Here is a 27,331-nt window from a genome sequence, read left to right as displayed (position 1 = left end):
GTTCGTTCAGGACTTCTGTAGAAGACTCATCAATAGCTCATTCTACAATAACAAATAAACAACGATAATTGGTTTCAGGTGATTATAAACTAATTAAAACATAGTTGTGAATATTATACACCATTTCTGCCAATAGATGCCTCTTAATCCTACACACTGGACTTTTAAGCATGACTCCATGGCTTTTGTCAGCATGGCTAGTTCCTGAAAAGCTTCAACAGAAAAGGTTTACTGTGCCATTGCCCTGAGTTAATCATTTCCTATAGCCTATTTCCTACACAAAAGTGTACACAAGTGTTTCAGTAATCAGGATATTTGACCCCAACTCAAGGATGAGTGTTACGTTCTTTGAGTGTTTACCACCTGAAAACTGGAATGAATGGCATTGTTTGAGAATTTACAACCTGAAACTGAGGGTTACAGTATTTTCTAGCTCTGTTTGCTGTCTGAAAACTGAGGTGAATTGCACTGTCAAGTAGGGAAACTGATATCTTCTGTCCAGACCATTAAACATAAATGCAGCACTATTCTTATTTTTTACCCAAATGCTTTTCTCCCTTGCACACTTTCAGTATATTCCCTCCTTATCTTATTCACAGTCTTCTCTCTGTCCCCATTTATTCATATAATCTCTTATCAACATGGTACGACATACAGTGTAATATAGTACCATGGCCAGGAAGTCAATTCCTTATTTGGTCTGCTTAACATACATATTGATGTATCAGCCAGTCATACAGATAAGCAGTGTAGATAGATGAAGTGGTTGATATAATGTCTGCAGGGCTTCATTTCCATTTACTTCATGTGTTATAACAATGGACGCAACAACTACAAATGATGTATGATACGTCAGATGCTTTCCATCTTTCTACAACCCTCTATACTCTTCTCATACTACCACTACTATATTTATACACTGCTGCTGTGCTGTCATACATCAACAGTTTACAAAAGCAAGTTTATCTTTCACCTTCCCTCCTCATTCTCTCCCGCTCCTCATCACCCCTCCTTCATTTTCCTCCGCTCCCTCTGTTATTGCCTGCTGCTAACTCTTTGGGGAATAAGATGAGATCTAATGTGAGGGGATTAGAGTGTGTAGGTTTGTTAGTGTGATGGCAGAGACCGCTCCTAATTCTGTCTCAGGCTGTATTAGAGTGTGTGCTGTATTAGAGTGTGTGTACACACAGATGCACGGATCTACATATATTTTTTATTCCGTGACATAATGTCCCTTTGCTAGACACTTGTCCTGCATTGCCTTGGCCTTTTGGATACTGCAGGGTTTCCAAAGAGAACATTTTTGCAAGGCCACAACACACTCAGCAGTAACTCATGGTTATAGTACATGAAAGATAAGTGGAGGGGCTTGCTATGATAACACAAATCCTAAACAGTGTTATCAAGAAAAGTGAATGCTTGAATGGTTGCTTTTGGGTTTTAAATTCTCCCAAGTGGTTAAAATGACAGACGTATTCTTTTATGTGTTTGTGCTGATGAATGTTAGTCCACCTTTTGCTTTTTTACTGAGGATGTAAGCATCATGATTTTGTTTCTGTTTGTGTAATATACAAGAAGGCATGCATTAGTGAATTGTCATAAAGTGAAACATAATGCTATGTCTTGTGTTGAAGCTGATGATCAAGGAATCAGAACTCTTTCAGTGGATTCATATAGTGTGCGTGTGTGTCTGTGTGTATTATATTTACAGAGAAATGGAGTGTATGTGATCGTGCAAGCGTGCAGGAATGTTGTTGTGTATATCAGTGGTCTACCACCCGCTGTCCCAGGGGCTACCTTGGTGTGACAGATTACCTCGGCTGGCTTGGTAGCAGTTTGATCCTCAACTCTCTGATATGAGCTTTGGGTTATCGCTGGCAGCACCACTCACTGGGAATACTATAATACCAAAAAAAAGAAACACACCTTCATGAAGGTCCAATGCAACTTCTTTTCAAGCCACTTAAAGGCCAGATGTCAGGTCAACTGGTACACGTGTCTATAATGTAGAGTAGATAAATCTGCAATCTACAAGCTAGGGCTGTACCCAATTATTTGGATATTCGAATATTCGTTTCTATGGGTAGGTATTCGTTATGAAAATTTGGTATTCGATATTCGTTTTTTATTTACCCTTTTTTAATAACATATTTTTTTGGTGCTAAATATAGTCTTTTTGTTGTTGGTAAATGTAGGTTATCAATAAAAATCAAAACTTTTAAATTGCATTGTTAAAAATGTGAAAATATAGTATAGCCTACTGAGCTTGTGCATACGGCACGCTTGAGCGCATCCGTCTGAGGCTGTGGATCAATGCCAAGTTTTACTACTTTATCACTATTCACTCTAACTCTAACTCTAATTTAATATGAATTATGGAACCATTTTTGTCAACGTTTGTTTCCCTCGTTTTGTACAATAAATTATTGTTTAAAGTTTCAACAAGTTTCTTTTGGAGTGCGTGAGACAAGCGTGTTTTGAAAATGACCACAGACTGTCACCTGCTCAGCCAATAATGTCAAAATATCATTTACAGACCGATTTAACAGATGATCACTGCTGCCCGACCCGCAGGTCCATTTGCGAGTCCCGCAGGTTACGGGTCGACCCGCACATCACTACTCAGCTCAGTCTATAAAGGCTGTACACAACAGTAAGGCTATAGACATTATATTCTATTCAGGCCGGCAGAACCAGCAGCGCATCGGCTCTACAGTGCACGGCACTGCTGATTAACCATTTTATTGCAGCACAGAGTGTCTGCCAGCAACCAGTTACTTGCAGAGGCTTCCTACAACTTGTTTCAACAGTTCCGATTTAATCAGAAGACAAATTAAACAGGATGACTAGCCAATGTGAAAATCAAAAGAAAGCATAGAATAATGTACTGAAGGAGACTGTTGTGCCATCACATTTTTTTGTGGTTTGAGAGCAAAGGTCCGGTCGCTGCTGTGCAAAACTCTACAATACAATTAGGTCCGAAAAAACCCCGTAGATGATATTAATCTCCCATGCTGCCGGATTGAAGATGTGTGTGTAACATCCACGTTTAAGAACAGCGATTCCCAACTGGTGGGTCGTGGTCCAGAAGTGGGTTGTAGGCCCATAATGAATGAAACGCAAGTGACTCGCAATCATGACTTTGATTTTAAGTACAGTAACTTTTCCACACAAAGCTTTTAGTTAAAAAGGCTGTTTTCTGCTGTAGTGTGAGTGCAAGTGACCAACCGACAGCTACACGTATGACACTGGAAATATTAAACTGTGGGACCTTAAACTAATGACTAACGAGAAATCTGGACCCCATGGCTGAACCATTTGGGAACCACTGTTTTAGAATATGCAGTTTCTTTACAGCAACATCCATATTTAAAGCATTGTATACTGTCATGACTGTATGAGTCTGGATAGACATGGATGTAAACTGTAACTGCAATTTGACTGGTTTGTTGGGCCATACAACCGTGAGGTGGTATTTCTAGTTGATTTTCCTGTAATTCCAGTGCTGATTCTATGGAAAATCACATTGACTCTGTTTAAATGTATTTAACAGTACCTCTATTTAACTATTGCAGAAGTTCTTTTATTACAACCTTTTTTTTTTTTTTTGGTGGCATCTCTCCAGTTCTTGGTTGTGTGCCAGAGTATTTGCACACAGCACAGCACCTGCCCTTATATATTGTTTAGGAGACATTACCTCTGCTAAAAACAGTCAGCCATGTGCCTCCAATTTATGATCAAGAGGGATTCATTATTCAGTACACCTGGGTTACAGCAGAATTGGATAGTTAAGAACTAAGATTCTAAGATTGGTCCATCTGGGGTTGATTTCTCTTATTTTTTCTCCATACATAAAATTAAGAAAGAATATAAGAGCATGTTGCAGCAGGAGGTCCATTACATTATATATGGTGCTACTTGATTGACACTGATTTTAACACCTGCAAGCGCTTTAAATTCAGTGCAAACACTTTAAAATAAAAAAAAAAGATGCTGGCACTTAAGAAAGAAAGGTGCCAGTTTGACACAAATCTCGTCTGTATCAGGCTGTAATTTGTCAGATTTAAATAAACACAGTGTACACTCACTTTGCTTTTACCAGAATGAACGAGTGCAGAATAGATGGAAGTATCAATGCAAATTGAATGACAGTGCAATTTCGTTCCTCTCCACAAAATGATGCATCCACCCAACACCACCACAAACTACAGCCCCGCTTAGTGCTCTTTTGAAAAATGATTTCAAGACTATTCAATGCTCTTCTCCCACCATCCAGAACCAGATGTCCTTGTACAGTTGATTACGATTCATCTTGTGACACGGGTCGGCGTGGTTTCCCAGCTGCACGCACAGCTGCATCGCAATCAACGGGCCAGGGGTTGAACTGCAGCTGTGATTAGAGCCGGACTGTACCAAAATGGTTACTTGATTTCATGTTCGTCCCTTTTATTATATTTCCCTATTTTTATATGTAATTGTTGCGTGACAGAAAACGCTTAGTAATGATGAATAAACTCACTCTTGAGGACTTGGAGGGGAAAACAGAGTGAGCTTGCTTTTGGGACAGGTTGAAATGTGATGGTTTGGTGTGATGCAACCTACCTTGTAGACCAAAGAGCTCATTTTGAAAAACACATTTTAAAAATGTAAGCATACAGTGTACTAGTATGATACAGAGTCTAACAATTAAAAGGCAAGAACTATTTTAAATGTGTCTGCTTCACCGTCATAGTTTTGCTGATCAGCATTTGTGCTCTTTGCCATTTGTAATTATAAGCAAGCACAACATGGTCACCAATCAGCATCCCTATAGACCCAACAGACTACAATAATTTGCCTTCCCTTCTCCCTCTTACCTCCCTTCTATCCTTCACCCCTCGCTCTCTAAGAAGCAGATTTCACAGTTGGGTTAAGTTTAGCCCTTTGGGCAATGTGATGGCATTTTACTGCAATGTCAGCCCTGAAATGCAGCCCTTGCTCATTGTTCCAGGATTCAAACAGGCGTCGTTATTAAAAGCCTCCGCACAAGGTACCACTGGAGCGCCTTGGGCATTGAAGGAGAAAGACTGAGGTGGCTTGCTAAAGCTAATACTTCAATTCCCAGTTTACAAGCGACTGGTCCTTTAGATGCTGTGGCTGCTTGACTAGGCTTGAAAGAAATGACAGGTTTGAATGATCTGTGATATCAGTCAAATACCATCGTTGATATGTCTTTTTAAAAGCACAGCACTGACCTTTGTTCTCCTCATCTGTGGTTGCTTATGTGTTATGATGTGGAATTTAATCGTTATGCAGCTCATGCACTCACTGTAAGTCGCTCTGAATTAGAGCAGAGGTTAAAGCCAATACTGTAACTCTTAAATGCATGTTAAATAGAAGTGTTTTTGTTTCCACTGTGGAGGTGTTGAAAAGGAGAGAGGGTAAATGTTGAATAATCTTATGTAGTTAATGTATTTTTACTCTTTAATTACAACAGATTCCTGTGAATTTTGTTGTGGTATGAGCAGAGGTGTGGGCCAAAGTTCTCCTTAGCACATTACTGAGTTCAGGTCCCACAAATGGCGCTGCGGATCAGCTTAGTTTTTCAATTCTTTTCATGAGATAACCCCAACACTAACCCAGCTCCAAATATGTGACAAACAAACTTTCAAGTTCTGACTTGCAAACCTTTATTTATCCCAGAGAAAAGATGAGCCGTGTGAAGTCTGAATAAGGGGCTTCAGCTCCACTGGGGTAGGAAAAAAGGACAAGCACTTCACCCAGCTGAAGCCAAATAATCTTTCTTCTCTAATTCAGACCCAGTGCTTTTGGTCACAATAGTACTCTAATCCCCTATTCATTTCCTGGATGAAGATTGGAGTGTCAGTGTGCTGCAGTAAGGCTGAAGTTAATCAAACCTATCAGCTAACAATAACCCCTATAACCCACGTTCTAACAGGCATGCTCCCCCATGTACAGATTTAGGCTGGCAATGTCGTCATATTAGCACCCATTTTCTTGTTTTATCGTCTTGAAGGACAATTTTATAAGTGCTAATCTACAATTATCAGTGTTGTTATGAGACGAAAACATTAAATGTCATGTTGTAATCACATGACTGAAATGAGACAGCAGGTGGCTTTGTGGTACATAAGGCAAAGCTTCGGTGTGGAGTTTTTAACCACTATTAGCACTATGAATACTGTATGTCATGATGAGTGGGCCGCTATCTTGATCGCTCTTATGCAAGCGCATGAGGACATGTGCACACAAGCATGCAAGTGATGCAATACACAGGCCTGCCAGTAGTTCCTCTCTCTTCCACTGATCTAAAGGAGGCAGTGATGCATCAGTTCTGAAATGATCCATAATGCGGCTTTGGAGTGTGAAGATTAGATAGAAGGAGGCTGAAATGTTTATGAAGAGAGCACTTTTTAGAAAAATAAATAGATAAAAGAACTTTTGTGCAAGTTGTGTTAGAATTAATCCACAGACCAGTACACAGGCAGAGTATGTGTAAAAAGTAAGTGTGTGTGTATGTGTGTGTACACTAATGCACCCTCTTGAACAAAAAGTTTCAGAAATAACATCATTTGAGACACCGTTTTCAATCATGATGATGCAACAGCACAAAGTCATCATGCTGTTTCTTTGTATTCACTGTGGAGTGACTCTTACGTTATATGAACGAATGAAAAGGAGACTTGCAGAGTGGACTGAAAACTCCAGAAAGCTTGTCTCAGTCTCTGAGTGATTTAATTCTGCTTTAGTATGTAACTGCATTGAATGAATGACTGGTGAGTCATGTTCAGGAAAGCAAACTCCCCCACAGTAATTCCTGGGCCACCATAAACTAATACCACAAGGTCAGGGACTTTTGAAAGGCCAGGAACTGTGACAGAGGAAAAAAAATGTAGACTCTGGTTCCTCCTTTCAAAATGCAGGTAAACTTCCAGAGCTTGTCTTAAGGGACACTGGAAAACTTTTTTCTGTGGAAACAGGCTATAAATGTACGGTACATTTCCTATTTCTGAGTGTGTGGCTGAACACTTTCTTGCAGTAGTTATTCCTGTGTCATTTCTCAGCTTGCTTTTGCTCGAGACAAATAAAAATGCTATTTTCTTTGTATTCTCTCTTTCTCTCTTAGTGACTGTCGCTTTCTTTCTCTCGTGCATAAGTGGCCATGTTTGAAAGCTTCATGACCCCTTTGACGGTCACATGGCTCAATGGATAGTAATGCTAAGGAACTCATGGCCCCTCATTGGGGAAATCTAGTGAGGCCAGTGGATATTAGGGTAAAGACTTCCTCTTCAATGGGCCACTTGTTGTTTACAGTTTGATTAGCAACTTATGACAGCTCCAGACAACATCTAAGCTAATCTCAATAAACAAATACCTGCATATGAATGCAGATAATTTTGTAAAAAGCTAATAAAAAACGAAATGTCTCAACCTGTCAGATGATAGCCGATGGACTCTGAGATTGCATTTACATGTCTTTGGCTCTCCACATGAACCATTTTCCTGCACTCAATCAAACCCTGCTTAAGCATGAGTTGCCAATACAAACCTGACTACGAACAGGAAGTAGAACGCTTCTGATAACAAAATCTTAAAGTATTACCAACAGATTGCTTACATATGCAGATATCTGTTCATAGAGATGAGATGCATGTAAACACACAATACATTGGACCATTTAGACCCCAGCCCTGCCCTGCAGTTGCTGAATAAGTAAGAAGAATTATTACTATTACAAGTATAGCTCTCTTTGCTTCTGCTGCTGCTGTCTTTTTGGGAACACCTCCCATACGCCTGTTCAACAAGTGATGATGTCAATACCTTCAGTGTTGGCATTCATTTCTTTCATTAAGCATAGGATGCATTAAACTTGGCTGTATATAAAACATAAGGTCATATGACCATCTCAGTCCAAACTGGTTCATATTAATCAGTTAATTAACACAAAATCCATCACATGGAGGCTATATTATCTGGAAGCCTTGTTCCTATGTGATGTATATTAGGATTTGGGATTAAGAATATTCTGTACTTTTGCAGTTTCTTTATTTTGGATTTCATTATTTGCATTACATGTTTTGAGTTCTTTGTTGCTAATTGTGGTTAATGTAGCTTTATGGAGTAGAATATAGATTTATGAACAGTGTTTCATATGTTGTACATTCCCTCCCTACAGAGAGGTAGCAGAGGCAGTGAGGAAAGAGCTGAGGGAGGCAGAGAAAGAGGTTCTTCTTTAGAAAACAGCCAGCAATTTATCTCCATTAAATACTTTTGTCCTCATACTTCTTGTTACAGTTAGAGGTGAGCATTGCTGTTTGGACTGTAATATGAATATTTTGTTTTATGAAGTCTGCAATGTGGCATGATTGCTTTGTTTTGACATGCGTGTCAGTGGCTATTGTGTGGTGCTGACTAAAATATCCTATTGTGATTTTTATTTTCTTCCAGGTACATAGTTAATGGGGAGGTTAACATGTCTATGACATATGCATGATGTCATATTACAACATACTGTTATTTAATAAAGGTATATAGTATAGTTTGTATCTCCGCCTCCTCCTTGGCAGCCCTCCAGCAGTCTTGGCTACAGGCTTGTATGGCTATGTCTAAATATAGGCCTGCTCACACACACACACACACACACACACACACACACACACACACAAACAGACCAAAACATCAATAAGAGCAATCCTTGGTGTTAATGCAAGAAGACGCCTCGCTCCACCTAAATGATTGGCACACACATTCATTCAGTCAGTATCTCTCTCTCGGTCCATCTTTCCCCATCTCTCCATCCCTCTCATTGTAAGACAATCTAGCTGATGCTGTTACCACTCAGTGTTTTACAGCAGGTCTTGTGTGTTTGCCGGGCTCTGTGTAAGAGCTCTCTGCAGTGCCATGAATAATGTAATCACAGTGTGTTTGTGTGTGTTTATTTATATGTGCGCACACTGGCGTGTTTGTAGCTGGGCACTATTTGTTATACGCCGAACAAAAGTGGTTCTCCCCTGTGTTAGTGCGCAGCAAAGTAAGAGCAATCTATTTACATTTTAAACTAATGCTTTGCCACATACATTGAGAATTACTGTGCACCTCTCGTATTAAAGAATGATGAATACCCCCAAGGAATGAGAATAACACAACATGATGTGACATTTTGAAACTTGTGCTATTTTCAAGTCCATTCAATTTTAAAAACAAAACACAAAGGGTTTCACAAGTTTGTTTTGTTCTGTTTTTTTGGGACCCAAGACTGGGTTGCTCTGTTGTGTTCGAAGTGGAAGTTGTCCATGTTCGCCATCATTTTCTGGCCTCTTACCTCGAAATCAAAGATAAATTATTACGTTAATTTGAGATCACAATTAATTGCTAAATGTTAAACGGTGCTGATAGTTTTGTAAGCCTTCAATGTTGAGCTAACAGTTTGCAAGGTCCAGCATGACACTGGATACACATCAGGTGTCTAAGGTGGGCCACCCGTAAGTAATTGGGCAACAAACAGGAGCAGCTGTATTAGTCTTAATCGGCATGCTGGTATACACATCCTGAAGAAAGTTTCACTTATAAGACATTTTCAATTACAGCTTGAAGACAGTCAGACAACAATTACAGCACATATCCTTCAACCTGTCAGCCCACCAAATGAGATGTCACACACACACAAACACACACACACACACACACACACGAGAGGGAGGCTGCACTGAAGAAGATGCGCATAATGAATCACATGAAACACACGCCAAGGCAAAGGCACAACAGCCCATACCACACATTAAACCACCTGGCATCTAAAACAACAAACACGAAGCACCCAAAAAGCCTCGAAATGCACTCGAGCATTCACAGCGGAGTGTTAATGCAAGAGACAACATTTTGCTCTCACAAAACATGCTCTAACAAACACACACAAGGAGACACACCAGGGGGCTCGGGCTGGCATCAGCAACAGAGCTGTTTACAGACGGGCCACACTGCAGGGAGACACTGTGACATTTCAGAAAAGGATGGTTTTAGTTTAACAAGCATGGCCCTTCAGGCTTAATTGGGAGTGTCTGGAGAGAGAGAGAGAGAGAGAGAGAGAGAGAGAGACAGAGAGAGAGAGAGAGGGTGTGTGTGTGTGTGTGTGTGTGTGTGTGTGCCAGTAGTGGATCGGAGATTGTCAGATAAATTTAACCCCACTTCATTCAGCATCAACAGACACACTGCCAGAGTTCTGAAGGACGTGTCTCTTCCTAAGGGCAGAGCCGAGGTATATCAAAGGCAGGGTCTTGAGTTTCTCCTTATCTAGTATGAAGACAGCTCTCGGGGGTGAATGCACAAAAGGATTGCGCGGCTTTTGTGGCCAGTAAACAAATAAGACAAAAAGAAACTGTGTCATTTTCAAAGCACCCACAAAGAGTGAAATGCACCCCTTGCTGCGCTGGCAAGCAAACAGCTTCTCATAGCTCCCGTGCTATTTGCACCTATTTAAATGAGGTAATATGCATGCATTTGGCGCAAAATTGGCTCCTTTCTATGCAAATCAGCCTCATTGCAAAACCAGCCTCATCACAAAGATCACAGCTAATAGTTGTACGCAGTTAGAGGGGAAGTGCTTCTGCATCTCGTCGGTCAGGACCTGTAGCTCACAGTCTGAAAACCCCAGTTTTCTTTCTCTCTCTGTCATTGTTCTGTCTACTGTATCTTTGGTGCAATGGCAACATTTATACTTTGCCACATGGATAGTTGCAATTAGGGCGTATTTGCACTGCAGTGTCACTAACACAATATCTCCTGTGAATCGGACCTTGAGAGGAAGGAAAGTGATTGCAAGTGATGAGTAATTCATTGTGCTATCAGTGGCCACAATCCAACCTTTGTGAGTTCACCTTTTTTCTTCTCAGTCACATTCTCAAACACCATATCTGTTCTCCTTCTTATTGAAGGAGAACATTTCTAAATTTCCCATCCTTTGAGTTTTTAAACTCAGTCTTATGGACTTTATACTTACATTAATGCAAATCATACAGTGCAGCTGAACTTGAAGGCACAACTTTTGTTTGTTGTCTACACAGTCATTGTATTAGCATTTGCTTCTGCAGCGATCACAAATAATATAATTGAAAGCTCTTTGAACGCCGACGGTATGCTAATGCATATTTCCCCTGAGTTGTCATTAAGCTCAGTGTACCACTGAAAGGCGTGGAGTTTCCCTGCCAAAGGCTTGATGTGGCTTGAATTGTGCCCAGTGTAAATAGCTGCTGTCAGCCCACTGCTCCTTTGTCTGTCAATACATGCTGTCAGCATGCACAGCGAATAATCACTGAAAATGTAAAACATTCATTAGCTATTATTCCAAATCAAAACATTTAGTACTGCATGTGAATAATCATAAAATTGATTAATGTGACAACACAGACGTGTGTGATTGAAAGAACACATGATAATGCGAGTTGTAGCCATAGCTTTCTCATGACTGATATCCCAAAACTGGACGTGATCATTGTTTACCTGCAGATATTAATTAAAATGAAAGAAAAATAGGCTAATTGCTTTGACTTAATGTTTAAAACTGCAAATATCCATCTTAATTTTAAAGGACTAGCGTGTAGGATTTAGGGGGATGTCTTGGATATGGAATTTAATATCAATAATTATGTTTTCATGAGTGTATTATCATCTAAAACTAAGAATTTATGTGTTTTCATTAGATTAGAATGAGCCCTTAACATCAATCTAGGGAGCCGGTCTTCGTCCACGGAGTGCGCCATGTTCCACTGCCTTGTTTCTACAGTAGCCTAGGATGGACAAACCAAACACTGGCTCTAGAACGGGCGTTTCGGGTATTTACATTGAAACGGCAGCTAAAATTTAGTGACGTATATGCACATGAAGGTCTAAATCCTACACATTAATCCTTTAAGTTGTGCTGTTCTTTGCTCTTCATTTCTTTATTCAGATTCAATCAATGCCTTGTAGTGAGGTATATGGAGTAGATAGACAGAGCTAAGAAGACTGGGTCTGAATGTTTTCTGGCCCAAAAATGATCCCCAGAGATTACCTGTTGCAAATGCATATACAGAGTGGCCATAATCTCCCTGCACTATTTGTTTGTCAGGAGGCTGTATGTCTTGTCTTTAACTTAGAATAAGTCTTTTAACATAAGTCTGAACTGACTAGTGATTGCTTTTTTCTCGATGATGTGGTCTTCCTGCAGACCTTGACTGTATTCTGGCCATGTGGAACTCCTTTGTCCCACTGATAGGTGTTGACCATGCAGTAGAGATCAATGGCCTCTTGGCATAATGAAAAATGGGTGCCATCTGGAGCAGGCCAGGGAGGTCATCATGTGGGCTGCAGTGAGTGGAGGGCGGTGGGGTCTTGTTCATGAACTCAGTGGTCATCTTCCTACTCTATCTGCAGCCTGATTTCTCCACCTGCCACTGATTCACTCACTGACACTCCGCTGGTGTGGAAGGCAGACTCAATGAATTGCCATCACACACAGGGGGAAAACAGATGTGAGCCCAGTGTTGGTGACAAGATTTTAAACCAACAGCAAAGTGTGTTAGGTAGCAGAATATGTACAAAATAGAAGTAGTTGACTCTAACACTGGTGCTGTGACTACACCATCCATCATTGGCTCTTTCCTGAAATAGCAGCTGACCTGTATTCTTCAGTTTGCCTTGACATATGTATCTTATCTTGCTGTTTATAGAGGCCAGTGTTAATTAGCCACTGTGACATCCTTCCTTTTAGTTAAGTGTTATTCTTGCCAACACGGCTAGCTTTTGAGCACAAAACGTGTGCTGGGTGACCGTCCTTAAATTCAAGATGCAATAAAACAATGCTGTGACTAACTTCTTAGGAATCTGACTGGATGTACTGTACTGTACACTCTGTTCTGTGCGATGCAATGACCTCCAATCTAGATCAAAGTCTAGGTAAAGAGGCTGAGCACCCCTGAGTCCATGCTTATCTGCCCTTGTGAGGACCCACTTTTGACAGTTCATTGTTCTTATGAGGACATTATGGCAGCTTTTCACATTAAGAAGAAGCAGAGTTAGAGATTAACCTAATGGCTGGAGATAATTAGAGTTACAGCATATTAGGGCTGGGGTTGGGTTAAGGCTAAGTATTTAGAAAAAAAAAATCAAGTTTGACTTTAGTATTTAAGGTTATAATCAGTTTTGGGCTTGTAACTCAAAAAAAAAAAAAAAAAGTAATTTATTGCTCAGTACTTTTTACATTTTTGAAAGGTAATTTATAGTTAACTTGTTACTCCCTGCCAACAATAATTCATTACACTTCTCATTCATTATTTTTCTGTGAGACCCCACAAAATTGGTCCTCAAAATTTAGATTTGCATGTGCGCCTCTGTGTGACTGTCAGCCTGATCTTTGGTTAGTGCAGCTAAAACTATATAGCCCGCAAATGATTTCTTTCCTGTGGGTCTTCTGTTGCCTGTGACTGGTATTTTCCCAAGGCTCTGTCTGAAAGAAGGAGAGTCAGTCATGGAGATAGGCAACATTTTATCCACACATATCCAGCCACAAGCTTCGTTAGCTCTTTGTTGCTTGTAGCCTGCCGTCGTCCAAGATTAAAAATCCACTTTTGGTTGTTTAGCCAGTGTAGGTCTACAGCCATCCTCCACGGCCGAGGAGGGCTCAGCTGTATTTCCATGAGCCTCGCATTATTGTGCTGCCGTAGTCGGTGTTTCAGACTGCAGGTTGGAGGTTGTGTTTGTCACAGTGGTACCTTGAACAACGATGTTCTTGTAGTCTCTCCTCCTGACCAAATTAAAGTAATGGAAATAAGGCTTGGGCGGTATATGCTTTTTCATACCATCATACCCTCCTAAAATTCCACAGGGGTATACAGTATGAGCGTGCAGCACTGTAGGCTAAATTTAATTATAGGGTTATTGAGATCAAAAAAATGTGGTTTCATTCAAGGGTTTGAGGGGTGGGACATTGGATTTTAAAATAAATATTTGGTAGTTACAAATATTAAAATAACAACTATGTGTGTGTTTGTCTAGAAGATCTACTTTGAGTGTTTGACATTTGACTTGATGTGATAATAACAGAGTTCTGAAAAACAGCCATAAACAAGCTTAGATTCTGTAAAAAAAAAAAAAAAAGATCAAAAATGAATAAACACAATCAAACAATCAGCGGCAAGCTACGACGCAAAACACTGAAAACAGTCTAGGAACACAGTGTCTTGTCTGAATCAAATGTGTCGCACTGACAGAGCTGGAGAGGAGAAAAACATGATGATATGTGAGTGTGTGTGTTCATATGCATGGGCATGTTCTTTTATGTGTGTCTTACACAGCTATCTCTGTTTGCTCATTTACATTGTATATCAATTACATTCCTCCAAATTGGTTGTGCTTTACCTTCCTGTGTCTCTCTTTAAATCAGTCACTTGATGAGCATTAGAGGCTCTCATGTTGTCGCTCTTCAAGCTGTAATTGAGAACAAATGTGGAGAGGGAGAGTGTTTAATTGGGGTTGTCAAGCAGGGGGGCGGGTTTGTTGGGCACCTAGAGATCTCCTCATCTCTTTGCATTTTAACAGTTTAAAGAATAAATTATGCAGATTGCAGTTTTTTGCGAGTCCTAGTTGCGATGTGAACTTGCGGTGACTTCTGCTTGGCTTTTTCCCCCCCTTCGCTCAGAGTTACTTCAAAGCCGGGAAGTGATCAAAGACAGTTGGAAAAAAATAAATTCCCCAACGTACCGCCACTCTGCATACATACATACAGCTCCTGCCTGTCTCGACACCGCATACTCTCTCACTCAGAAAACAAAAGCAAGCGACACCGTGTGATGTTTCTCTTTCCCTTTTTTTTTGTCTCCTCGAGCACAGTCCTGTCAGACATTGCAACATTTCAATTGATTTCCCTTTTTTCTCATGTGTGTGTTCTATTTTAGTACGTAAGAGACCAAGAGACTGAATTAGTCATTAAAGGGTATGTATAGCACGACATGGCCCAGATAAGACATCACAGGGCTGGATTGAAGAGCAGACTTGTCATAAATGAAAGTACATTTTAGGAGCTGGAGACAGCTCCTCTCCAGCAAAAAAAGAGAGTGAAAAAAAAGAGAGCGAAAAGAGAGAAAAAAAACAGGGGTTATCGGGGGTTCAGCGTCAATGATGACTGTGTTTCGTCTCAGTGGCAGTTTGTTTATCCTGCAGACATAATGTAAAAGAGTTTATACTTGTGTGTCCAATAATTAAAATATATACATGTTTCATCTGCCATGTAAAAAATGAATGATTTATAAGCAGCCCTCATTAGCGAGAGGGGTGGAGACGGGTTTTGAAAGTTGTTCTAATTAAGATATCACTATCACTATCCACATTTTTCTCATGCATACTGATGCATGAGCCAGGGTTTCTTGACTCCTGACACATCAACACAATTACCCATCTAATGCACAAGCTAGCTCCACATCCGTACACACAGATCGGTGACCTTGGCCAATGTCAGCACCAACCTGTTCAAGAAAACATCATTTTTTATTTCCTCAAGGCAATGTTTTTGTCATTTTAGTGCTAAGATGTAGCTGGCTGTTATCATTTTGGCTTTGAAGTAATTTTTGATTAATAGAAGTATATTTTACAGGGGTCCCACAGTCATGGAAAACCTAGAAAAGTTATTGAATTTGATCATCTAATTTTCCAGGCCTGGAAAAGTCCCCAAATCCTTAAAAGTTTTGGAAAAGGAATTTTGTTGCATTTAATGAAATTGTAATCTGCCATGGATAACCTTCAATGCAATGTAACATACAGTGAATTTATTCACTGCACCTACTCATCGATACCACGATAAATATCAAAAAAACAGAACTACTACTTTATTAAAACTGTTTCAAACTTTAACTCTAATCCTAACCCTCTCCACACACGACTCCTACTACCTGACTTTTCGACAAGCCGAGGTGTTGTGGCTCCAGCGGCACTTGTAGAAGATTGATTCTAGCAAAGACGATGGAGAACAGGCGTTCTTGCACTGAGTGACGCGCGTATACTGCTCCCATCAGTTCCGACAGGAATCGACACGGCCCGCTAAGGGCAAAGTTGTATCCGGTACTTACGGTACTGAAAAAAAAACAGGTATCGACGTATTTTTTGGCATCGACTTGGTACCGAAGTATGGGTTCTCATGACAACCCTAGTTTGAATAACACTGGGCAAGTGGGGCAAGAAAAATAATGTTGTGACAGTGTGATTAACATGTAAGGTCATGAATCACAAAGTATTCAAGTTTCCAAATTGTACCGCATTTTTAAGATGAAGCAATTGACATGGGCAGATCAGACCATTAAACTGTCAGTTTAACTGCTCTGAAAGTGGAGCACAGTATTTGAAGGTACAGAGCAGTCTTTTTTATTATTCTTTTTTTTTTTTTTTTTTTTTTTTTTTTTCAAAGAAATAAACCCAAGAGCCAACCAAACCGTCAGCTGTCATTTCCCTGCATTGGGAGCTCAACTGCTCCATGTCCACAGACTGCCTATAATAAAATAGTTAACATTTGAATTAAAGTATACTATGCAGTGATGATTGTGTTATATGTTATGAATAGTCACGGTAATTTTATTATGCATCCTTGAAAAGTCATTGAAAAGTTTAAAATCCTGTTCTTGAAAATGTGTGGAAACCCTGATTTTAAAATCAGATTATTTCCTTATTGTTTGTCACATGCAGATATCAGTGTCACATTTTAACGAAACGTAGGACTGTGATTAATCTCCTAGGTTCTTGTTGAAAGATGATATATTTGTTACAGCAAAGTCACTCTGTTTTCTTGTGCCTAAAAGCGATGGTCTTTTTTTGATGCTGGCACATACCAGAGCAAACGCAGAAGCAATGGCACTCTCGTTGGCCGCTTGTTGATTTCTTTGCACCTGCACCTCTTTTCTGGCTCCAAGCAAACCTACTTGCGCCAAGGTGGGAGGAGTGGCACTGATGAGGTTGTGTTCTTGCAGAACAGACGGTACAGGGCTATTTTGGTTGTCATTCTGGCACTGAATTGTACTTGTGTTTCCACCTGCTCCAACCACCCCTACTCAAAAATGCAATTGTGAATTGTAGTTTTTTGTGGCTTGGTTTTATTACACAAACACACATCTAAACAATCACAACACATCATTTATGTGTGTAATTTAAATCCTTTGACATGGTGTCGAAATATAATGGAAACTGCCCTGCTTTTCTTCAAAAATACTGGCAAACTATCCGGAGCTCGTATTAAAAGAATCGGGACATTTTAATTTCAAGCAAAAGTCGAGGCTCGCTTTCCTCTAGATAATCAAAAATTCTTTTTTGTCGTGTCAATGCAGTTATTAAGGTGAGTCTCACTGTAACTGCAGTGATGACTTTAGATTTTGGCATTGAAAATAAACTGCACTGAAAAAGGAAACACTGGCATCAAAACACTGTAAAAAGTTATGCTGGCATTGAATATTTCCTCTTTCAGATCAGGTTTTGTTTTCAATGCCAGATGAAAATCTGATGAAATACTTTGCTGCATTTCATATGTTGCCATTTGAAAAAAATATGTGTATCTATTTCAACTTTCAAAAAATGTCAGTGCAGTGACAGTACTTTCACCCCGTTGATACTCTCCCTCACCCCATGAGAGGCAGATGACCCCAGGGTAAGAAAGGCTTTAACTAGCAGTAGGTGTCTCTCAATCTGCCGGACTGCAACAGCCAAGCTTGTTAGTCACACTGGTGGAATTGCACACACACACACACACAGGCACACAGTCTCTGTCACACACACACACACATGCATAGTGTCCCGTGGATAGACTTAATCCAGCCATTGAGTGCGGCAAGCAGCGATAGCAGAACTGGGTCAGTTCTAGAGAAGACCGTGGTGTGAAACCGTTCCCCTCGGGGTGGATTGAGGTCTGAACTTTGGCTGACCCCCCCTGACAAGTTCAGACGTACAATGAAACCTCAGAATTTGCCGCATGGAATCTGTTTGAATTAATGCTGACAACTTCATTGATCAGGCTAAAATACGGGCTTAAGCCATAGGAAGAATATTTTGGACATGGATAAAATAGAGTAGCTGTAATTGGGTTTTCTTCATGGTGAGATTAACTAGAGAGGAGCAAGTTTAAAGCTGAAGAGCTGGGTACGGTGGTGACTCACTGCTCTCGTGGTATTGCATATAGACATCTTATGAATTACATGTCCTGGTAGAAATTTTAAGGGTGGATTTAAGACACCATATTTTAAGTCTGTTTTGTATAAGTATCTGTTCTTGTTCCAGTTAAGTGTAGACTCTCTCTTGAGTTTCTTTTTCTTTTTCTAAGCAACAAGATGACTTGCAAAACTTGGTAAACAGGTTAAGGTATCCTTATAGAACGGCTCGTATCATATCCTTCAGAAATGCAGACACAACATTTCCATGATAGCCTACGGATTAGCTCTTCACAAAGAAAGATGGTAAGGATGTACCTTGAAATAACTCCAAGTTCACTCAAAGTTCACACCAAACATGCATCTCCAGGCGAAAGTCCCAGGGAAAGTCGGTGTTTTTGTGACTCATCCACCACCCTAATCTGCCTCCTCTCAGCACATCGGTCACGTTATTGCAGCCTTCCAAAAGACATGGAATATGTACGAATTTGGGTACATTACTCTTCGGAGGAAAACGTGGAAAACAGTTTAGCAGGTAGCAAAGGTAAAGGTTAAAATGAAAAGGGCTTGTTTAGGTAATGCCAGTTAATTTTTTTGTGCATACCTAATCTTTTACTTGATATTACAGTGTGAAATGGCAAACTAACTAATGAATTCAGCTACAAATAATGGACATAAATGATGTTAGAGGTGAGAATCACTCCAGACTTAATGAACAAGCTTCTGTCTTTTGTAATTTCTATGATTTTTGTCCATATTTAAAATGTGTGAGGTTATATTTTCTTCCACAGTGTGAGAGCACAGAACATTGTTGGGTTGGATGAAAATGAAAATGTTACAAACATGGCTTAAAGGTCTAGTAGGATTCAGGTAGGTATGGAATATAATATAATAAGTGTTTTTTCTTAAGTGTATAATCACCCGAATATAGGATTTGGCATGTTTGTGTTACCTTAGAATGACACATATATGTCTAAATAGGGGGCAGGTCCTCATCCACAGTCATATATTGCAGCTTTGCCAATGGCTTTTCACATCTACATATTACGTACTAGGTATCCTTCTGTGTCTGCTGTTGACATTCCAGGACATGCTACCAATGCTGGCATGTCAACAAAAGCACCTGCTTAGGTCAGCATTTCAACCTGACGCCACCCAGCTGCATATCATACCACTGCCACATGTGCCGTCCAAGCCGACTTGTGGTGTATCATTACAACATGAAAGGCTATGTAAAGCAACATTAAATACTGACCCAGCCCAGCCATAGAGGCCAATACGGCTATTGGCTGCAAGCACCTGATGCCAATAGCCACACATGGCTATCGGCCACACGTATCCACACACACACAGCAATCACTGACAAAGTGGCGGTATTCGATGACTTTGGAATGAGAATAAGCTGGCCAATCAGGTTTTTTGCATCAGCCACAGTAGTTTGCAGCCCCTTAGCAACGAGCAAAACAGCTTCGGAAAAACACTGATTTTTAAAATGAGACTGCTTTATTCAGTGTTTTTACCAGTTGAAATCCCTGCGTCCCTTTGTTTTGGAGAGGAAGAGACCTCTGTGAATAATTCCACTCCCAGTAAAACCTCCTGGACATCGGGATCTAAAGTTATCAGAGAAAAAATGTGAGCACACATTAGCAGGTGCTGTGCTAGCAGTCCACCTGCGACGATGATTTGTAACATGAAACTGCTTTATTCAATGTTATTAATGGTTTTAATCACCTGGTCCATTTGTTTTGCCGAGGAAGAGAACTCTGAGGATAATTCAGCTCCTGGTAAAAACCTGAAGGAATATACTCTGAAGGAATCCTACCCGAGAGTTCATGCTGGGCATACAGGAGATTTTTCCGCTGGTTGCAATCTGCAGTCTTCTCCACTAGATGCCACTAAATCCTACACACTGCTCCTTTACAATATTTGCATCTTCTTCAAACTCTTTCTAAAGCTGAATGGCCCTAAGGATTTTAGTTATTGCAGTTTAATCCACAAAGCCCAGAGGATACAGTCTGTGTGTTTGAAATAGTAATATATAAAGAAAAACTTCATTGCAGTTTAAAAGCTCCCCATGGCTGGAATACACCCTCACCAGAGCATGTGGAACACCTGGGGCCTGAATCAACCCTCCCTATTACCAGAACAGGGAGAAATGTCTGGAGTCGTCTACAATTCAAACAAACACACAACATCCTTCAATGAGGCCTGAATGTTGGCAGCCATGTAATATTTATACTGTGTCTGTCTGTTTGTCTGCCAGGTAGATAAATACTTGCAGTTCCGCCACTGCGGTAACAGTTAATCTCATTGGGGTTAAACAGCTCCATCTGTGGGACTATCAAGTCACCACATTTTATGTAACTAATCTGAATGTGTTAAGTCATTGAGCAAAAATAGTTTAGGGATGGAGGAAAATGAAAAGGTGGATGTACAAAACAAGTGTGTAGTGCATGCTGTACATCATGTTTATTCATGTTTCTGTACTTAAACTTTGAGTTTTGACTTTTCTGGTTCCACTCGTGTACAATTTGAAGTTGCAATTTAAGTGGTAGTACTTGGCCACAAATCAGCTGAACGTTAGAATATTGCCTTTAGTGGAGCCATTTCAAACCATCATCACTCTTTGTAATGGTAACACTCTGCACCATTAGGCTTCAGCAACTAGTCAAACGGATGGTTCATCTGGAATTCGTATAACCCCCAAAAATGCAAAGTGGCCTTTTATACCACAGTAAAGGCCAACAGTTACAGAGACAAAAGAGCACTTTGCAATTTATATATTTATTATATACGTGTGTGTGTGTGTGTGTGTGTGTGTGTGTGTGTGTGTGTCTGTGTGTGCATGTGTGTGTGTGTGTGTGTGTGTGTGTGTCTGAATTTGAGGAGAAAGGAGAGCAGGTGTGAAGTGTGTGCATGAGTAGTATCGTGCAAGTGTACACTTTTCCTGGGATCATTTGTGTATGGATAGTCTGCAAGTGTCTTTCTGTATATAGAGTATATGTGTATTTAAATGTGTGACTGTGGGATTTTGTGCGACGGTGTTGTCTTTCTGAATCTCATCCACATGTGTTTGCCTGTGTATGCATTTCTTCCTCATATTCTGTGCTGTGTGTGTGCTTATGTAGTTGCTCGTCCTTATTATCTATCACCAGCTGCAGCTAGTAGGCAGCTCATCCCACTCAAGCTGATGTATGCTTATTGGGCAGCCAGAGGCAGAGACTGGAGACCTGATTTATAAACCAATACAGCTTGTTTTATGGGGGATTGATCTGCCTGTGTCTCCATCAGTGAAGCATTCTCCTTGTCTTTATTCAGAGTGACAGCAGGTAATAAAGGTATAGCGGTGAAAGAGAACGATGAAAGTGTTTACAATTATACTGCTTAGTACCATCACCTTTTCTGACATTCATATATTATGCTGCATTCCAGATATGTCAAAAAGTTGAAGACTTTTTGTACTAGGAAAACACAATAAAGCAAAGCACGTGGAGGCACACACAGAATCACTGCACTCTTATCGCTTAGTATTATTTATATCATTTATAACCTGGTTATAATATAAGGATCTAATATGATGTCTACATGATGTCTTTGATAGGCTTGGGTGATATCAGGGTATTAAACTCATACAGAGAGGCTGTGTTGAGGATATATTGTATGTGGTGCACATCACGCACCACCACATATCAGTCTCTGGTGGTGGAACAGGAAGCTGAGCTGGGAAACATGGCGACTGTGTGTGGCGGGTATAACGTTGTAGGACTGAAACAAGCCATCCTGCAACAACAGAGAGACTGTGGAGAAAACCAGAATATTTTCACATCTAAACTGTCCATATACAAATACCACCATATACGATATACCAGGTGGAATTTCAGGAAAGTATGAAGGTATGGAAAATAAATACCACCCAAGCCTTACCTGTGGCACATCCAAAAATTACTCCAAAAAAGAAAAGAAATAGATAATTTTCTGTGAACACTGCTTTACTTAATCATAATTTTGCAGAATGTTATAGACAGTTTAGAACAAACAACATGCTTTGTGCTGAAAAACAGTCTCACATCGGGGTTCATTTATCAACCTGGAGCTTTGATCATAACACATGATCTTCCGTAGCAGATGGAGTTCTCCCAGTTGAGATGGCTTTGTCTATTCTAAAAACTTTTGAAGTTACTCTCAGGGCATTGGTTAAACTCCTAAAAACTCATCTCGGTTCATCAAAATTACATACTTAGACTTTTTTTCCATTAAAAAAAGCCCTTCCAGGGCTACATGGGCTTAGATGTAACTCTACACTTTTGCCTAATTTCGTATGTGTGGATTTATGAATATACAAAATAGCTCTGCCCCTCACCTGCGGGCCTGCAGCGCGAGCATATCTGCTCACTTTCAACTCTGAACTCTGCTCATCAAACACAAAAAATCTCTGCTTGTAAACAGTAATAGATAAAATAGGTTTGTGCTGCTAATGTTACACCTTATTCCTGATTGCTGACTTATTTCGCTCATGATCTGTCTTGCAGCGTATAATAACCCAAACACCAAATGAAGGTTAAAACATGAATGTCACTGGTGGGGGTCTTACATGTGCAAAGTTCAGTCTTGATCTTGGAAACAAGATCAAGGTCAATGTAAAGCATGCATTGAGAATGACCCTCTAGGACACACACAGCAGCATAAACCCAAGGTACTAACCAAATATTAAACCTCTTCCCCAGTATTATAAGAGAAGGAGTCACAGTAACCACTGCCAGTGCTATACTGCAAGAGAATAATTTATGTTAATTATTTTCAGGTTAATCTGATTTCAGTGACTAAAAATGCAGTATGCTGTAAATCTGAAGTGTGAAGTGCCAAGCTCTCTCGCCCGTTAGCACAGCCAATACTATTGATTTAAAAGTTGCTAATAGATGCATCTTGAATGCATTAATACATCTGTTAAGCCATTTTATGTTTACACCCTCTGGGCTGCATCACACTTAAGATGACTCACAACAGACTCTGTGTAAAGCATGGGGTTAACACATTGTTTTCTGATGGATGCAAATTTCTGTTTGTGAAAGTACCCAATTTAGTCTGTTTGGTGCTGCACATTAATTATGCGCTTGGCCCCAGACTTTTGTCTAAGCTTAGGATAAGTTTGTTAAAGGACCCCCCCTTCTTCCTGAGTGTTAACAGCAGCAGAGCAGGATCATGGACAGTGATTAACATTATGTGGGTGTCAGGGCACCAGAAGACCCTAGGGTGTCAGACCCAAACCTCTGCACCCGACTACCGTCTGTTTGCTGTCTCACTCGCACACACTGATACAACACACACACACAAGTGCACACAGAATCAATGAAGAGGCCACTTACCGGCCACCTGGTTCTCCCTCTCACCGTTTCTCTTTCTTTGTCTCCTTTCAATCAACCTGAGTTAAAAGAAATGGTGCTGTAAGTGAAAAATACCTGCAGCTGCTGTGGATTTCAAAGCTCCAGACAACAGAAGAAACATGCACGCGCGCACACACACACACACACACACACACACACACACACACACACACACACACTAACATAGTCTCGGTATCGAAGTCGCAGTGGTGCAGAAGTAACTGGGGTCCAGTTCATGCGTGGGGATATGAAAAGGATAATTTTGTTTCATGCTGTGTGTGTGTGTGTGTGTGTGTGTGTGTGTGTGTGTGTGTGTGTGTGTGTGTGTGTGTGTGTGTCCTTTCACTAATCCAGCTGATATTGATCTCTCTTCCAGGGAGTGACTTTGATGGGCAGTGGGGCCAAACAGTAATTCAGTAATTTAAAAATAAATCAGATCTTCATTTGTTGACACTGGGGCATCATATTTTCTGCTATTTCCACATTTTTCTCATCTATGCTGACAGTAACAAGAGCATTCAATTAAAACATCATCGTTAAGGTCTGACATTGATCCTCATATTTACACCACAACCTCATGTAATTGCTATTATAACACATATTCATTGTGGCATTTATCATTGAAAAAGCTTTAACAAAACAATTACATTCCCTTCCACAATGTTTCCAGTAACCATAGAATTTATATTCATTCAGTGGTGATTCTCTGCCTCTGATCAGCATGAGACAAACTTTAAATTGAAGCTGAATGAAAGCAATAAGCCTCCTTTCAGAGACGATATGCTTGACAGCTGGTTGACATCCTGAAATATGCGTGGAAGTGAATGTTTTCCGTACTGTCTCATTTTGTAGTGCTTTAAATAATAAATCTTGCTTGGCTCATATGACCTCAGTCACTCTGCTGTTTATCCAGTCTCTTTTCCCACCTGCTTGTCCTCCTTTTACCTGGTTTGGTCGTCACATAGAGGAGTTCATTGTTTCAGTACAGTAGCATATATTCCCGCCCAGACCTTGCAGCAGATGGTATGATAATTACTTTACTTTCCTAAAGGTGTGATTAGTCATTTGAAACTAGACTAAACAGCAATGCACTACAAAGTGAAGGCCTAATGCTTTTCTTAGATTTATAGACTTTTAAACATGCTTTTTGTTCTTTCAGTAAATAAACAATAGAGGACTCGGTCATGTTTCACTAGACAAATCATGCAGCGCCTAAAATCTAATTGAATATTGTCTAATGCGCACCAGGTGGACGGGCGCGCAGGAGAATTAAGTCCTTGCAAATGAGGGTAGTGGACTCCTGCACACTGTCAGCACAAACTTTATCACTGTCGATGACTAAAACATATTTTTAATAAACCTACCACTGAGGAGTTCATTACCTTCATTTGCGAGTCTACAAGTTAAAACTGTTTATCTCCCTTATGATACACTTGTTCAGACCTGGAAATGAGTTGGTAGAAAGGCAAAAGCTTCATGTGAAAAGAGCTTTCATCAGCAAGGGGCAAGAAGCAACTAAAAACTCTGTTAATGTTGGATGGGACTGCATGCACAATATTTTTGCATAGAATTGTTCAGTTTGTTGATGTAGTCAGTGACAAAAGTGACGGTCTAATAACAGGAAGTAGGCTGATATAAACTGCCTTTTTTTTTTTTTTTGAGGATGCATATTTACACACACACACACACACACACACACACACACATATGTATATACAAAAATTAGGCTGCTGCAAAGAGCAGTAGGAATATTTTTGGCCAGTTACACATGTGCATCTATAGGTTAATTATGCCACTCTTCAGTTAACTGCATAGCTTGCCAACCAGGTCTGGTGGGAGCTAACTAAAGGTAGCAGCGTCGCTCATTTGACAGTTAGAGGTAGCAACACTTTCCCGACCCACAGTCCTGCTGTGGAAACATTGTGTCCACCCTCCGGTCAACTCCAGGTCACCCCAGGATTAAACAGGATTCATATTCTGTGTCGAATTAATGCCCTACCTGCGGCTTAGGCTCTGCATCAAAGTAGAGCCTAAGCCGTGGCCTGACATTCACCTCCCCAGAAATGTAACTACACGTCGCGATGACAGACCTGCAGTTTGTTTTTGTAAGCTAAAACCATTTCCCTCAGAGGAAAATAAGCTTTTTTTACTTTTATTTCACAGATATAATTATTTCACGGGGGGGGGTAGCAAAAAAGAAGATGGCAAAAACGTAGTTTTGTAGAGTGCAAAATCTGGCATTCTGCTTTTTTTCTGCTATGGGTTAATGGGTGTTGGGCTATTGAATGCAGAATCAAACAAAACTGGCATCCCTAACTTGAACAGAAGAGGAACATGTACAGAATCTGATTATCTATCTGTTTAAATCCTTCTGTACTGGTATACCTGTGTATATTCATGCTTGTGTCTCTCTATAGGAACATAGCCAGGTACTGTGCTATATTGTCTGTCCTTTGTTCTGGGTGTTGGCACAGGCACAAAGAAAGGTGGAGGATTTGAATTAATGCTGCAGTAATGCTGTTTCTGTATGCTCGGTCGTCATACCCTTACACGGAGACCTTTAGTTAGTGTTGAACAGTGTTGTTGCACTGTTCAAGGCTCATAGTTCAAACTCTGGGTTCCCCAACAATAAGAGAGTTCAGCTGTGTTTGTTACAGCTAAACACAGAGAGACACACACACAGAGTTCTCCCTTGCAGTTTGGTCAGTTTTTTTATGCAGACTATTTTCCTCACATCTGCGGTTAGCTCTGCAGGGAGGAGGAGAAGCTTTCTGTCACAGGCCTAAAGAGACAGGAGGGAAACACGGGTTTCTAGCCTCTCTGTGGGTTCCACTCAAGGAGCTTGCTCCAAAGTGCAGGAGGGGGGAACTTCAACCTCTTCTGGAAATCCAGCAGGCGAGAGAAGATAAGAGAGAGAAAGGGGAAAAGAACAATAGCAGTAGCTGATTAACTTGAAGGGTTTTTTCACCTCTGTTCGAAATTGTTTGCAGCTGCTTGGGTGCTCAGAGGGTCACCTACTGGAAAACAGGTGTTTGTTAGAGTCACAGCTGCTTGCATGTTCTTTTTACAAAAGGAATCATAGTTTTCAGGACAACTGATTGCAGTGGCAAGTCCTTATACCTCACATTATTTTTTTTCAAACGTGTTAACAATGGTTGTGTCCATCTGTGAGTCTGATTCTTCCTTATTGCTTCACATTTGCAAGTTACTGAGTAAAGACAAGAGAGCCTATAGGAAACGCTAATCCAGTTTATGAGGCTAATTTTTAAAAAGAACTGTGCTGTGAGCAGATGCATGTATTAGTTAAACCCCAAGTTACAGATGCTACATACAACTTAAGATGCTACTGTATAGATCTGGCTTTGTATTTTTTTCCACATAATGTATCCATCTATCACTAAGTTTACAGCGCACTGTCACATTTTCCATCTCATACCTCCTTTTTTTTGTTTAGTATTGAATTGCCTACGTTTGAGCTCATCTCCAACAAAACGGTAGGAAGTGAGTGTTGCAGCCTCAATCTGCCTTTCTCCCGCTTCTAAGCAATCACACAGATGTCTGGCCGTCCAGAACCTGCCATGTTGAAGGCTGAACGGCCCCCGCACACGCACACAAACACACACAGAGAAACACACTCAGTGTTCTGATTTGTCTGTCTGATAGCGCTGTCAGTGAGACTGGATGTCAGAGAGAAGGAATCTATTACAGGATCGATTTGGCCGTGCAATTAGGTGGCAATGGGAATTTCTCATTTCACTTTTCTCCCTGTAACAGTCGTCTCTCGGGAGCTTTGAAGGA

General features: G+C 40.4%; 1 protein-coding gene across 1 annotated transcript in view; it reads left to right on the top strand.

The window, feature by feature from the left end:
- The window catches only part of LOC117251413 (ephrin type-A receptor 6-like), a 232,696-nt gene that overhangs the window by 55,659 nt on the left and 149,706 nt on the right, over positions 1 to 27,331 (top strand). The gene's annotated exons all lie outside the window — the stretch shown is intronic.

The sequence above is a fragment of the Epinephelus lanceolatus genome, chromosome 14 (genome assembly GCF_041903045.1).
Source record: "Epinephelus lanceolatus isolate andai-2023 chromosome 14, ASM4190304v1, whole genome shotgun sequence".
NCBI lineage: Eukaryota > Metazoa > Chordata > Actinopteri > Perciformes > Serranidae > Epinephelus > Epinephelus lanceolatus.
This window is presented reverse-complemented; position numbering and strand designations above follow the sequence as displayed.